At 44.0% G+C, this 15,814-nt stretch overlaps 1 protein-coding gene across 3 annotated transcripts in view; it reads right to left on the bottom strand.

The window, feature by feature from the left end:
* TYMP (thymidine phosphorylase) overlaps nucleotides 1-11,117 on the bottom strand; it is a 61,020-nt gene extending 49,903 nt beyond the window's left edge. Inside the window, exon 1 of one of the 3 annotated variants that reach the window (XM_077470085.1) lies at nucleotides 11,007-11,117. The gene's annotated coding sequence lies outside the window, so the exon portion shown is untranslated. Of the gene's footprint in view, nucleotides 1-9,776; nucleotides 10,781-11,006 lie in introns of those variants that run through there. The other 2 variants (XM_077470086.1, XM_077470084.1) reach the window with 2 other exon arrangements.
* Nucleotides 11,118-15,814: the final 4,697 nt, after the last annotated feature.

Here is a 15,814-nt window from a genome sequence, read left to right as displayed (position 1 = left end):
GAAATGATGTAATCAGGGGCACGCACACATATCCGCGCCTGCGCATTATATACCAAAACAGCAAGGCGGAAGTGCGTGGGCCATTGGTCACACGGAAATTATATGAAAAGCTGATGCTGAAGCTCATTGGACGAGCTAGGTAATAATAAAGCAGAGAGCCACATTATTTAAAGGAATTGACACCCTAGTGACACCCAAAGGGCAACAATAATATTATTAAAAAAAAAAACACTAAATGGGTAATTGTCAAATACATAAGAATAAAAGCACACAGTGCCATCATGTAGACAGTTGCAATACTGCCACAAAGAAATACAATACAAAATCCTTTTTCCTTATATTTATTAATTATCTATAGGTAAGGATGTATTCTTAAAAAAAAACAAAGGAGAAAAAGTGCTCTTCCGCTTTGCCATCAGTAAACATAATCACACCACAAAGTCTAAAATAAAAAAGTAAATGACAAAAAAAGTCTTCCTTTCTCATTTAAAAATAAGACCACATAATTGCTCATATAATCATCAAGTGGAAAAAAAGAGGAACATAAGTCCCAATAGTAATGGAAATAGAGTTAAACAACTCATAAAAGGAGAAAGATAGGAGAAAAAGAACTAGGAAGGATACTACAACCACTAAATTATTATGGCAATGCTGATACTAGCGTGGTGGCGCTAGTGGAGGAGACATCAACAGTTATTGATAAAACAATTGATGTCCCACTCCACATTCAAGCTGTTAGGAACATGAGATCCAAGCTTGTGTATCTAGTTTGTTTCAGCTCTTGAGACACTACGTCTATCATTGCTACCTCGCCAATGTGGTATGTGTTTCTCCAAAGCAATAAAGGTAGTACCTTTAGGATCCCTATTATGTTTGAGATCATAATGCTTTGAGACATTATGTTTGTCGAAACCCTTTTGAAAATTAGCAACGTGCTGCCCTAGCCAAACATGTAACATCCGGATGGTGCGTCCTACATATTCTAAACCACAAGGCCACCTTAAAAGGTACACAAACATACATAACATACATACATACATAAATGATTTGATAGAATGTGTAGTACCTGCACCAACCAATGTAAATTCCTCTAATCTCCTACCACGAAATGCATTTATTCTGCAGATCTGGCATTTTCTGCAAGGGTAAAAACCTTTTAGATCACCAAGAAGGTTGGATGTGTAGGCGGAACCGGGACGTTGGGTGGTATAGAGTGCCTAAAGTTAGGGGCACCTCTAAATAGTACACAAGGTTTATCTGACAACAAAGGTCCAAGAACCCCATCATTTTTAATGACAGGCCAATGTCTTTTGATTATTCTCTTTATAGCCTAATGTTGGCTGGAATACCGTATATACTCGAGTATAGGCCGACCCGAATATAAGCAGAGGCCCCCAATTTACCCCCAAAAAAACTGGCAAACTTATTGACTCGTGTATAAGCCGAGGGTGAGACATGCCTGTCCATCCCTGTGTGTGTGTCCGTCCATCCCTGTGTGTCCGTCCATCCCTGTGTGTCCGTCCATCCCTGTGTGTCCGTCCATCCATCCCTGTGTGTGTGTGTGTCCATCCATCCATCCATCCCTGTGTGTGTGTGTCTCCATCCATCCATCCATCCATCCCTGTGTGTGTGTGTCTCCATCCATCCATCCCTGTGTGTGTGTGTCTCCATCCATCCCTGTGTGTGTGTGTATCCATCCGTGTGTGTGTGTGTGTGTGTGTGTGTGTGTGTGTGTGTGTGTGTGTGTGTGTGTCCAGCCTACCTGTGTCCCGAGCCTTTGTCCCGAGCCTCCGTCCCGTGCCTTGCCTCCTTGCCTCCTTGCCTCCGTCCCGTGCCTTGCATCCGTCCCGTGTCGTGCCTTGCCTTGCCTCCGTCCCGTCCCGTCCCGTCCCGTGCCGTGCCTTGCCTTGCCTCCGTCCCGTGCCCTCTTCGTCGGCGGCCATTGTAAAATTCAAAAGCTGCGCCGCCGCCTTCGCCTGTGATAGGCGGAACACTGAATTTCCCAGCAGCCTGTGTTCCGCCTATCACCCTATCACGGACATCGTATCATCCTCGTCCGTAGTACGAGGATGATACGATGTCCGTGATAGGCGGAACACAGGCTGCTGGGAAATTCAGTGTTCCGCCTATCACAGGCGAAGGCGGAGCCGGAGGCGCGGCTTTTGAATTACAGAATGGCCGCTGTCTGTCTGCTCGACACGCTGATCGAGCGGGCAGACAGCGATGACTCGAGTATAAGCCGAGGGGGGCACTTTCAGCCTCAAAAAAGAGGCTGAAAATCTCGGCTTATACTCGAGTATATACGGTAAGTGGTGAGGAAAGCTAGTCCAAAAATCATCACTGTTTTCTATTTGGGGAGGTTTATCACCCAAAAGGGTCTGGCGATCTATGTTCCCTATTTCTGTTATTAGACAATCAAGGGCCAAGTTATCATAACCTTTGGTCAAAAATCTAGATTTTAAAACCAAAGCTTCTTTCTTAAACTCGTCTAAATCAGTGCAGTTATGCCTTAGACGTAAAAATTGGCCCTTTGGAACAGCTGATGACAAGAATCCAGTGGGATATAACCGTTCCTGTCTGTCGCTTTAAAAAACATGGATGTAATGATTCTCTCATTCTCTATTGGAACATCGGTAGCGGCGGAGGCAATCGGATCCTTTGACATGCAGGGTATGGAGATTTTTTTTTATTGCATTTTAGTGCAAATATGAGATCTGAGGTCTTTTTGACCCCAGATCTCATATTTAAGAGGTCATGTCATGCTTTTTTCTATTACAAGGGATGTTAACATTTCATGTAATAGGAATAAAAATGACAGATTTTTTTCTTTTTTTTTTTTTTTTAAAGAACAGTGTAAAAATAAAATATAAAAGGTAAAAAAAATGTAAACGCTCCCCACCCCGCCCAGCTCACATACGTGAGTAGCGCCCGCATATGAAAACGGTGTTCAAACCACATGTAAGGTATCGCTGCGATCGGTAGAGCAAGAGCAATAATTCTAGCCTTAGACCTCCTCTGTAACTCAATGCAACCTGTAGAATTTTTTAAACGTCACCTATGGAGATTTTTAAGGGTAAATGTTTGTCGCCATTCCACGAGTGGGCACAATTTTTAAGCCTGACATGTTGGGTATCAATTTACTCGGCATAACATTATATTTCACAATATTAAAAAAATGGTGTATTTATTCAAAAAAAAGTGCGCTTGTAAGACCACTGCGCAAATACGGTGTGACAGAAAGTATTGTAATGACTGGCATTATATTCTCTAGGGTGTTAGAAAAAAAATGTATAATGTTTGGGGGTTCTAAGTAATTTTCTAGCAAAAAAAATGTTTTTAACTTGTAAACAACAAATCTCAAAAAGAGGCTCTGTCCTTAAGTGGTTAAGGTGTGTGTCTCTCATTGTATAATTCCCTTGTCAGGAACCATGAATCAGACTGAGGCAGAAGTGCAGAAAAAATAAAATGGTAAAATGGTATAAACAGAGCAAACATAGTTAAACTATAGCCAGAGTTCAGTAACCAGGACGGGTAGTCAGAACAAGCCAGAGAAACAGGAGTCCAGAGATCAGCGAAGTCGGGTGCAGCAAACAGGATCAGGAACCAGAAGGGAAGTTCGCCAAGCAAAAGTCTTTCACAGGAAAATACAGCAGAGAGAGTCCGGATATGTTGGCAAAGACACAAACGATCTGATCCAAGGAGCTTATATAACCAGCAGCTCAAGATGACAAGCAGGAAATGAAGATCAGGTGAGTGACTGTGGAAGGAAGAGTCTTTGGCAATTAACCGACAGCTGAGCACAAAGCTCTGAGAAGGAAGGGTTGAGCCCAGCCCTGACAGTACACCCTCCTCAATGACCCCTCCCCCTTGGAGGACCACCAGGTTTGAGGGGAAAATGCCTATGGAAGGCGGACAGGCGCATGTGCATCTGAGGATGAGACCAAAGAGCATTCCTCCAGACCTTACTCTTTCTAATGAACCAGGGACTGTATGCGCCCACGGAAGCTACAGGAATCCATGATAGATTATATCTCATATTCCTCATGGTTCTCAACCTGAACTGGGTGAGGATGTGGTACCGAAATGGTGAAAAGGTTGCATACCAAAGGTTTTAATAAGAAGACATGAAATACATTAGAAATATGCATATTAAAAGGAAGGTCTAAAGCGCAAGCCACTGGGTTGATCCTATGGAGAATACAGAAAGGCCCAATAAACCATGTTGCCAGTTTTACTGAGGGAGCGTGGAGTCGGAGGTTGTGAAATGACAACCAGACCCTGTCTCCAACTTGGTAGGAAGGTGCAGGTAGGCGTCTGCAGTCAGAATGGAGTCTGTACCTATCATTGGCACGTTACAATGACTCTTGGACCTGTACCCAAGTGGAATGAAGACAACGAAGATGCTCCTCCAATGTAGGAATGCTCTGAAGAACAAATGAGTCAGGCAACATGGATGGTTGGAAACCATAATTTGCCATGAGAGACAATCGGGAAGCAGTATTGATGGTACTATTGTGAGCAAACTTTGTCCAAGGTAAGAGGTCTGACCAGTTGTTATGGTGGTCAGAAATGTAGCAACGTAAAAAAACTGTTCCAAGAACTGGTTGGCTCGTTCTGTGGCCCCATTGGACTGCAGGTGATATGCAGAGGAGAAAGAAAGCTAAATTCCTAACTGTGCACAAAAGGCTCACCAGAACATGGATCACCTTAGGTAGCCCGTGTAAACTAAAGATCTCCCGAGCAAAAATAGAAGCTAGTTATTTAGATGTGGGCAACTTCTTAAGTGGAATGCAATGAGACAATTTTGAGAACCGGTCAACCACCATAAGGATAACTGTGTTGCCCGGAGATTTGGGTAACTCCACAATGAAATCCATTGGCAGGTGGGTCCAAGGCCTCTCGCCATTGGGTATGGGTTGTAGGAGGCCCACTGGAAGGTGTCGTGGTGTCTTACTCTGAGCACACATGGAACAAGGCCACCAGAATTGTTGGGAAATGGCCCAAAAGAGTTGGTCCTTCCCTGGGTGGCCAGCAGGCTTGGGAGAATGGTAAGTCTGGAGCACGGCAGTACAGAGCGGTCACAAGATTTCTCAGGAGGAGAATGGATCTTAGCGGCAAGAATTTTGTCACCCAAAGAAGAAGTGAGACTGGTGCGAACCATAGCCAGAATACGAACAGGAGGAATCACAGGTACAAGAACCGACTACATCTTGGAAGTGGAGGAAAACTGTTGTGACAAAGAATCAGCCCTTACATTCTTAGTACCGGGTAAGAATGAGACTATGTAATTGAAACTAGACAAGAAAAGCGCCCATCGCGCCCTTCTGGGAAAGAGGTGTTGAGAATCTTATGGTAAAACAGAATAAGAACCAGAACAGTGGTACCTTTGAGGAGATGCCTCCATTCTTTAAGGCAGTGTTTCTCAACTCCAGTCCTCAAGGCGCACCAACAGGTCATGTTTTCAGGATTTACCTTCAGATGAAATGGCTGTGGTAATTACTAAGGCAGTGAAAACTGATCAAATCACCTGTGCAAAATAGTGGAAATCCTGAAAACATGACCTGTTGGTGCGTCTTGAGGACTGGAGTTGAGAAACACTGCTTCAAGGGCTAAAATTGATCGATAACAACTCTCCGTCCCCAATCTCATAATTGCATTCCACACGAGATAATTTTTTAGGAAAAGTAGCCACATGGATGCATAGCACTCTCAGAGCAGCCACAACAGATCTAGAAGCAATACGAAAGTTTACTCCTAAAAAGAAAATAATGCTGAAGCCCTCAACTTCATAAAAATTGGCCAGTGAGAAAACAGGTGTAAGGTTGTGAGCTTCTTTTTTTATAGATCTAAACTGCATTGTTGTAACAGTTTAATAAAATATCAACTCCTCCCTCCTGTACCAATATCCCCAATTACTACCAAAAATATGAAAAATGTAGACTTCAGATATGTGTTAGGTAGAAATTGGCTAGCATCGGGACAGTACACGAGCACTTGAATAGACAGCAAAAACAAAAGACAATGCAGTTTTTAACTTGCAATAAAAATTACAGTGTATTATCTGAGCGGTAAAAGCCATCAATATTGTTTAGTGGCTGGACAGAATGTAAGCAGCTTGGTTAGGCTGCATATAAGAGGGAGAAATGAGAGAAATAGAAATGAGAGTTTATTATTTGTGAGACAATAGCCACAAATATTTACAGTAGCTGGACAATGCAGATACAGATGGTAGCAGGCAACAGCAGCTATCTGAAGCTGTAAAAAAGCTACACCAGAGCCATCCGCATTTACTGTGATCTGAACCCCACACTATCCAAGAGTTTTGCGCTGCAACCCCTCTTTTATTAAAATAATAACCCCCTCTCACAAAAATGTCCCGTGGTGTAAATCTGTTGTCAATCACGTCTTCCAACGATGTAGATTCATTGGCCATACCTAAGGACTATTATCAGGGATTAGAACCCCTTGTCAGTTTTTATTGCTGTCTGTGCCCCCGTTAGTAATATTTTCCCCCTCCCCTCCCTCTATTTCTCCTGTTTACCATTATCATTGAAAGTGAAAGTAAAAGAAAATACCACATTTAGTCAAAGTAATAGAGGGATAATCTTCCAATGGGGACACTAGTTCTGGTGACCTGGAGGTCCCCAAGGAATTCCCTTAATTTGCGTGGATTTCCTTTCAATTCCTGTTTGGCCATGATTTTAGTCTTTTTTTTTTCTAAAATAACAAATATGTTGATCTTACCTGCTCTGGCATTGGTTTTTCACAGAGTAGCACTGATCCTCCTCTTCTGGGGTCCCCCACTGGCAGTCCTGGCTTCTCCTCTACCCTGAATGTACCCATAGCAAGTTGATTGCTGGGGCCACTCATAGAGGCTCAATCTATTGCCACACATCAATTTTGAATTTAGGAGCCAGCTAAAAAAGTTAGGAGCCAGTTTTTTTTAACCACTTGCCTTCTGTAGGGCTCAAAATTTCAAGTCCTGAGCTGCTAGCCAAGCCTCAAGGGTTACTCGTCACCAGTTGCTACGCCCCTAATTCTGCCCCTAAACACACCCTCATAAATTATCTCATAAAATGACACTTAAATGTTTTATGCAGAATTAAGTTATAAAAATAAATAGTAACAACTTTATCTGTGCCCAACAATGCAGCCTGCCCGCGTCCACCAAAGCAGCCTGCCCGTGTCCACCAAAGCAGTCTTCCTGTGTCCACCAATGCAGCATGTGCCACCAATGGAGCCTGTGCCCACCAATGCAGCCTGTGCCACCAATGCACCCTGTATCCACCAATGCAACTTGTGCCACCAATACAGCCTATATCCACCAATGCAACCTGTGCCATCAATGCAGTCTGTATACACCAATGCAGCCTGTGCCCATCAATGCAGCCTGTGGTGATGGACACCCTCTTGCTCTCTCGCAGTGCTCCCACAGTCTTCAGTACGTAGCCTCACGCATGCACCATAGCAGAAGAAGGGGTGCTGGGCGTGTGGATGTAAACACCTGACAAAAGCAGGGGTACCAGGATGCAATTTCTAGACGTCATGGTGACTTGGTGCCTGGGATTTGTCGACCTGGGCCCTAGAATTAAATGCTGTACCCTCCCCACCTAAAAAAAAAATCATGTCCACCAAAAGACCCCCACATTCATTATTTTATATCATGATAGTTAATACTAAAAATACATTTATCAGGAAGTCAGACTTACATGAAACAGCACCTTGTTTATATGCAAAATTCTATGACATACCATTAAGCTCAACTCCAAGGGGCAGGCCAGGGCAGCATAGGGGCAGGCTAGGGTGGTATATAGACAGACTAGGGTGGTATATAGACAGACTAGGGTGGTATATAGTCAGGCTAGGGTGGTATATAGACAGGCTAGGGTAGTATATGGACAGGCTAGGGTAGTATATGGACCAGTGGCAATGCGTCCATTAAGGGCACACTGGCACCGCCACCCCCTCTCTCCAGCCAGCCCCTATATGTAAAATGGATAGATATGTGCATTGCATGAATCTATTCATGGCCGCTGTAACCACCCTCTATTCAGGCGTCTGGCCTCTTTTCAGATGCCGGGCACCTGAACTACAGCGGCGGGGGTGTATTTTTAAAGCACCTGATTGGAGCCATAGGTCAATCAGGGAGTGCAAGTCTAATACCCGTCACATGATTGGCTGAAAGCACAGACTTACACAGGACCTCCTCCTTTCCCCCAACCCACCCATCCCCCCCCCCCCCCCCCCCCCGGGTACGGCTGACCTGGACGGCTTAGAAAACCCCTCAACATCCACGCGTCTTCTTACCAGCTAACAGGATGGGCTATGCGGCTTCTGATTGGTCGGGGCCGCCCATGTGACGGTGCTGACCTATTAGAATGCTCCAAAATATTCCCTGAGGTAAGTTTTGGACATTCAGCTGAGGGGATTTCTAGGCCCCGGGTTCCTGACGTGAATATACCAGGGCTCAGAATGGGAGATTGCTGCGGTCCAGGTCAGAGGGACTGGGGGGTTGAGTGGCTAAGGAGCGGGTCCTGTGTAAGTTCACCTTACAGATTTTTCTGTAAAGGTAAACTTACACTTTAAGAATAAGAAAATGAGAATAAAATTGTGAGTCGTTGCTAATAGCAACCAGTTAGGTTTTGTTTTACGGGAAAATTGAGCATGTTTATCTGATTGGTAGCTATGAGCAATGACTTCAATTTAGTTCTCATGAATCAAGGCCCATACACACTATCAGATTTTCTGCTGATTCTTTTCCTTCAGATTTACCAAAACCATGTAGTGCAAGGGCCTGCCTGATTGCATACAAATTGAAACTCCTAAGGTTTGACCTCATATTATATGGTTTTGATAAATCTGAAGGAAAAAAATCAGCAGAAAATCTGATAAGTGTGTATGGGGTGGGGCTTCAGGCTCATTAAGCACAGGATGGACAATCAGCAGCTCCACAATTGTAATGATAAATGAACAGAGCTTCAAAATAATAAATGATAAAATAATAAATAAGCTTCAAAGGAAAGACAAACGTAAAGTTTAAAAGTAATATAATAGAAATTTACAGCATTAGGTATGTACTGATAACAGGCATTGAAAAAGAAATTATATATATATATATATATATATATATATATATGTAAATATACACACACACAGTATATTATTATTGTTCAAATAAGAAGTTGCGCTGTATTAAAAATAAAATTAAATTAAATACTCCAAACAATAGTGATCAAATAAATCCAAACGTCAAATGTAAATTCTTCTAATGATATCCACATCATTCACCACCGTGTAATGTGTGATGCTTTAGAGACACCTCCACCATAGATAGAGTGCTTGCTGACCAGCTTGCACAGATCTATCACAGACAGTAATAGGAGATCTGTGCAAGCTGGTCGGCAAGCACTCAATCTGGTGGAGGTGTCATCTTTAAAACACCACACATTACACGGTGGTGGAGTATTCAGTTTTATTTTATTTTTAATACAGCGTAACCTCTTATTTGAATATTTGCTTTGGGACGGTGCTATATCTCACAGTCGAGTTGTTGCTTTGATGTTCCTTTATACATAGGTGTTTAGTGCTGTTTTTCTTGTGTGTTTGATATTATTATTATTTTTGTTAGTATTGTTAATTATTTTTATAAATTGTATTTTACAACAAGCTCTCTGTGACTTGTAGCACAGAATGTGTAATCCTTCCCCAGCCAGAGGAGAATGCACATCCTGGAGTGAACGATGCCCATGCCATGCTGCCAATCATAACCATCTCACCTGTGTTCTCCTTGCAGAATGACCCCAGTGTCTTGTGCCTTCTCTCTGGGAGACGTGTGCCTTCTCTCAGGGTGAGTCTTGTGCCTTCTCTTAGGGTGAGTCCTGTGCCTTCTCTCAAGGTGAGTCTTGTGCCCCCTCTCTGAGTCTTGTGCCTTCTCTCTGAGTCTTGTGCCCCCTCTCTGTGTCTTGTGCCCCCTCTCTGAGTCTTGTGCCTTCTCTTTGAGTCTTGTGCCCCCTCTCCGAGTCTTGTGCCCCTTCTCTGAGTCTTGTGCCCCTTCTCTGAGTCTTGTGCCTTCTCTCTGAGTCTTGTGCCCCCTCTCTGAGTCTTGTGCCCCCTCTCTGGGTCTTGTGCCTTCTCTCTGAGTCTTGTGCCCCCCTCTCAGAGTCTTGTGCCTTCTCTCAGGGAGACTAGCGCCTTCTCTAAGGGTGAGCCTTGTGCTTTCTCTCAGGGTGAGTCTTGTGCCTTCTCTCTGAGTCTTGTGCCCCCTCTCTCAGGGAGACTTGTGCCTTCTCTCTGAGTCTTGTGCCCCCTCTCTGAGTCTTGTGCCCTCTCTCAGGCAGACTTGTGCCTTCTCTCTGAGTCTTGTGCCCCCTCTCTGAGTCTTGTGCCCTCTCTCAGGCAGACTTGTGCCTTCTCTCTGAGTCTTGTGCCTTCAATGAAGGGTGCCCTCCTCGGATGCTTCTGCAGTCAGCTGAACTTTTTTTTCATATTTGTTTAATTAGCAAACCTTTTCAATGCCAAGTTCACTGTCCGAGTGACAGAGGCGTTCCGGGAGGAGGGACGGGGCAGTGACACCACACAATGAATGAGGTCAGGGGACATGACCCGCAGTGTTATTATGCTGATGTAGTGTAGAGGTGACACTGAGATCGTGCGATCTGTGTCCTCTGCTGCTTTCTACTGTTATAATGCAGCTGTCAGGATTGTCCGATTATTCAGACTGCACAGAGCCGTATAACATACACATGGAAATGATTTCTTACATTACAGCAATCATAGCATGACTATAGAATGCTTGGGGAGTGTCAGTGCTGCCCATTAGAACGTCCAGTCAGAATCCTCTTGTGCATGGGCTGACCTATCATGTGTACTACAATCACCATCAGACTGGAAATACTGTGCTCTGGGCTGTGACAATGAACTGACATCGCCTATCAATACGAGCATTAAACACTGGAGTGTGAGAAAATATTGTCATTTGTTAAGATTAGGAATATTGCATCTCTTACTTCGCACATCATCTGGCTGCTGCTTTGTTAGTTCCACTCCGTGGGCTCGGTGTAATTGGTCCCCACTCCCCACTGATGTAGCTGTCAAACAGCATCCCCAGCACAGCATCCAAGCTGGGGGGCGGGGCCTGATTGGCGACGATAACCTTAGTTCCCCATTAGGTCCGCCGCACTTGTGGATGACGGATGACAGCAGACAGTGGGCGGGTCCTTAGACAGCAGACAGTGGGTGGGTCCTTAGACCGTGGGCGGGTCCCTAGGCAGCAGACAGTGGGTGGGTCCTTAGACAGCTGACTGCGAAACAAAAATGTAACTTAAAGGGGTTGTAAAGGTAAATGTTTTTTCACCTTAATGCATTCTATGCGTTAAGGTGAAAAAACATCTGACAGTGCTGGCCCCCCCAGCCCCCCGTTTTACTTACCTCACCCCTCGAAAGTCCCGCGCTCGTCCCCCGACGTCCTTTTTACAGTTCAGCCTGGCCGCTGATTGGCTGGAGTGGATGGATGGAAAGCAGCGCAGCCATTGGCTCGCGCTGCTGTCAATCACATCCACTGACGCGGAGCGCCGGGGGCGGGGCCGTGTGATACAGCTAGCGGCTATAGCCGCCGGCTGTATCACGGGAGCGCGCCCGCAGATGCTTCTCACCATGCGAGGGAGTTCACATGGTGAGAAGCATCTGAGGGAGGAAGCCGAGACAGCCACCGAGGGACCCCAGAAGAGCAGGTTCGGGGGCCACTCTGTGCAAAACGAGCTGCACAGTGGAGGTAAGTATAACATGTTTGTTATTTAAAAAAAAAATTCTCTTTACAATCCCTTTAACCACTTGCCTACTGGGCACTTTTACCCTTTCCTGCTCAGGCCAATTTTCATCTTTGAGCACTTTGAATGACAATTGCGCAGTAATGCAACACTGTACCCATATCCATATGCCATTTTTTTATAATTTTTTTCCCCACACAAATATAGCTTTCTTTTGGTGATATTTAATCACCACTGGGGTTTTTTATATTTTGATAAACAAACAAAAAAGACCAAACATTTTGAAAAAAACAACAACATTTTCATAGTTATAAAATTTCCCAAACAGGTAATTTTTCTCCTTCATTGATGTGCGCTGAAGAGGTTGCACTGATGGGCACTAATGAGGCGGCACTGTTAGGTGGCACTGATGGGCTCTGATAGGCAGCACTGATAGGTGGCACTGATGGGCACTGGTAGGTGGCACTGAGAGGCAGCACTGATAGGTGACACTGATAATGAGGCACTGATTTGCAGCGCTGATGGTCACTGATAGGTGGCACTAGTGGGCACATATTAGCAGCACTGGTGGGCACTGATTGACGGCACTCGTGGGCGCTGTTGGAATCAATATCCTCATAACAGAAGAAGGTTATTGGCTTTCTTCTTCTGTCGGCGTGTGGAGAGAAGAGCCAAGAACCGTCTTGTGTTTACATTCTGTGATCAGCTGTCATTGGCTGACAGCTGAGCACATGGTAAAGGGCTGCTATGATTGGCCCTTTACTCCAATCTGTGATAAGTTGAGTCAGAAGCATTGGAATCCTGTACTGTAGCCTTCTTTGGCTATACCGCAGGTGGCAAATGGTTAATGCCATTTATCAATCCTTAAATGTGATGGCTGCATTAGTCCATCTATCACTACCCTCTCCACAGGTTGACAATGTTACTGTCCAAAGAGTGGCTTCAATGCTCCTCCATAAAGCGCAGCCACCCTAAGGCAGTGGTTGCCAACCTTTCAGACCTCTTGGACCATTAAACTGACAATTTTGAATACCGGGGAGCACTAACATTAATTTTACATGCCTTATACACACAATGCCCACAGTCTGTGACCAGTGCTGCGATCAGAAGTCCCTTTCTTCTTCATCTCCTGCTCTCTGTACTACTCCCGGTACCACCCTCTGAGTTCTGTGTTCACAGGAGCTGGAACTATTGAGGAGGCAGCAGGTATCAATGCATGCTGATAGTATTGACTGTCAGCACTCATTGAGAACAACACTGGAAACAACATTGGGCAGTATACATCTGCCATAATGTTGATTCGCAGCAGAACCCCTGGGAACCATCAAATATTTTTCAGGCCACGGATCACTGGCTGGTGACTGCTCCCCTCAAGGCATTAGGAAGTATGTTCTAGGCTGGACCATCAGGTGAAAATAAGGAAAAAAGACCTAAGATAATTAAACAAAGCCACTACATCTAAGGATTGGTAGCTGCAACATATTATGTTTTTGCTTTTGGATGTAGATAAATTTTCAGCGATAGGAAGAAACTTTGGACATTTTTACAATTTAGTATTTACACATTCTTAGCCCTTGTACACACGGTCAGAAATTCCAACGGAAAATGTCCGATCGCACCGTGCTGTCAGATAATCTGACCGTGTGTGGGCTCCTTTGGACTTTTTCCATCGGAATGTCCGGCCAACAAATTTTGAGAGCTGGATATAAAATTTTCCAACAACATGATCTTCCGGTCAGATGCACACGCAGTGATCTGAGACGGAAGTTTGCCCCCCCCCCCCCTTTCCTTCGCAGCCTTGTGGGACACATCACATATTCCAGAAGACTGTGGGACCATTCACAAAGCACACAGTGCTTCGAGCATATGCAGTAGGGAGCTGGCTTTGAAGCGACAAGGTTTCACTGCTTCTTTTTCTTACTTAAGAAGGCAGCGCCTGCAACTGAAGCCGATTAAAGAATCGGCTTGGGTGAGGACATTGCTGGATCCCTGGACAGTTAAGGGTCCTTATATTAAAAGTCAGCAGCTGCAGTATTTGTAGCTGCTGACCTTTAGTTTTTGGGGGAGCCTGGAGCTCCTTTCTAATGTGGTCTTATCATGCCTCAAAGGTTTTGCTCCTTTTTTTTACATTTTATTTTTATTTGGAGTTAAAACCAGGGGAGACATGAAAAGCAAGCTACATTGTTGCAAGTAATCTGAAAATAACATTTATGTTATGAGTTATATATCTGCAATAAAGTTGACAAAATTCCTTGCAATGCGTTTAGGGCAGTTTAAGGAGAATTTATTTCTTGAGCTTTATTGTAGAAGTCAGACCAACATCTTGTGCTGTGAAAATAAATTACAAGTTTATTCAATGTGTACACATGACACTTTACCAACAAAATTGCTTACTGTACGTTTCAAGGATGTATTTGTACCATTTGAACATTTATGCAAAGAATTTGATCAGTTAAAAAGGGTCGCTGGTTTGAATCTCAACCATGAAACTACCTGCATGGAGTTTGCATGTTCTCTCTGTACCTGTGTGGGTTTCCTTCAGGTACTCCGGTTTCCTCCCACACTCCAAAGACATGCTGGTAGGTTAATTGGCTTCTGTCCAAAATTGGCCTTAGTATATGAATGGAGACCTTGGATTGTGGGCTCCTTGAGGGTAGGGACCAATGTGAGTGTGTGATGTACAATGTACAAGGATTGGGACAATGGTAGACAAGCACCCACACGCACTCAGGTTGAACTGGTGTCTTAATTCAACCTTACTATGTAACTATCAGCATGTAATATATTCCTCTTTAAAGGGTTGGTTCATCTTTTCTAGAAAAATTATAACGTGAACTAACACCATACATCCTGCCCACCTTTCCCCCTGGTCCCCATTGTACTTACCTCCATGGGTGATGAACTGTCAGTACCCGCACAGCCAGTGTAGTGGACAAAGGATTTGAAATCCTCACTCTTCACCAGCAGTGTCCCATCCATATGGGGCGCAGGGGTGCCGCCCCCAATACATGTGCCTGGCCCCTTTTCTCAATGCAAATGAGGGGGGGAAGTTTGTTTGCCGCCCCCCAAATAATATTGAGCACCAGATCAGAGTGATGCTGTGTGCTGGCTCTGACCAATCACTCTGATCAATCCCGGAAGCCCTGCAGAAAATGGACTATACTGGCTGCATGGGCACTGATAGCTCATCATCCACGGAAGTAATTACAGTGTAGGTACCAGGGAGGGTGAGGAGGGTGTATGTTGTTATTTCACCTTTTTATTCTTTCTGAAAAAGTGGACTTACATTTTAATACCAGTTATTAAAAAATGTAACCTTCTAACCATCCCAATCTCTGTGAATTTCCAGAAGACAGCCTCATTGTTTATCTATAACAAACTCACATAGAACAAGATAACCCAGAGTTCCCATGCTTGTTCCCACATAACAAATTATACCGTTCACACATTTAATTGTTATTTGGTAACTCTCCATAAGGTTGGAGGAGCAGAAGGGGACAGGACCATGACCACCAGGCCTGCTAGCTGATTGAAGTCATCTTCAAAACTCCCCAACAATTTTATTTTACACCTTTTGCTGCAATATTCTGATAGTACTGAAGAAGTGTTTGATGTGAAATGATTTTTTAGGGGCTGATCTTACAATTTGTATATTGCCATATGCATAGTTCTTATAGTATTAGCACCCTAAAACTTGATTCTAATACTATTCATTTTCCTTTTCCAAACAAAATAACTGAAGAATTTTCCTGCATTTTTCAATGCATCCATTTAAACTTCTCTTTTCAGTAGCATGTAGTTTCTAAAACCTTAGGATCTGTTCTCTCTTTAGCAATCTCCCTTGTGTTTTTATGAATGGGAATATGCATGTACATATAAAAAAAAGAAAAAAAACCTACAATATCTACTGTACACTGTGCTGTCTATATCTAAAATGTTTGCTGACTGGGTGTCCTAAACATTCCTATAGGCACCTACAATGTCTGCTGTATTGTTTGTAATTTGATAATGGTCAACTCCATCTGGTGGCTGTAATGTGGTATTTTCAT

This window comes from Lithobates pipiens, unplaced genomic scaffold (genome assembly GCF_037356315.1).
Source record: "Lithobates pipiens isolate NorthernLeopardFrog02 unplaced genomic scaffold, aLitPip1_a1.2 Scaffold_8, whole genome shotgun sequence".
Classification (NCBI taxonomy): domain Eukaryota; kingdom Metazoa; phylum Chordata; class Amphibia; order Anura; family Ranidae; genus Lithobates; species Lithobates pipiens.
Note: the sequence above shows the minus strand (reverse complement) of the source record. Positions and strands in the feature narration are given on the sequence as shown.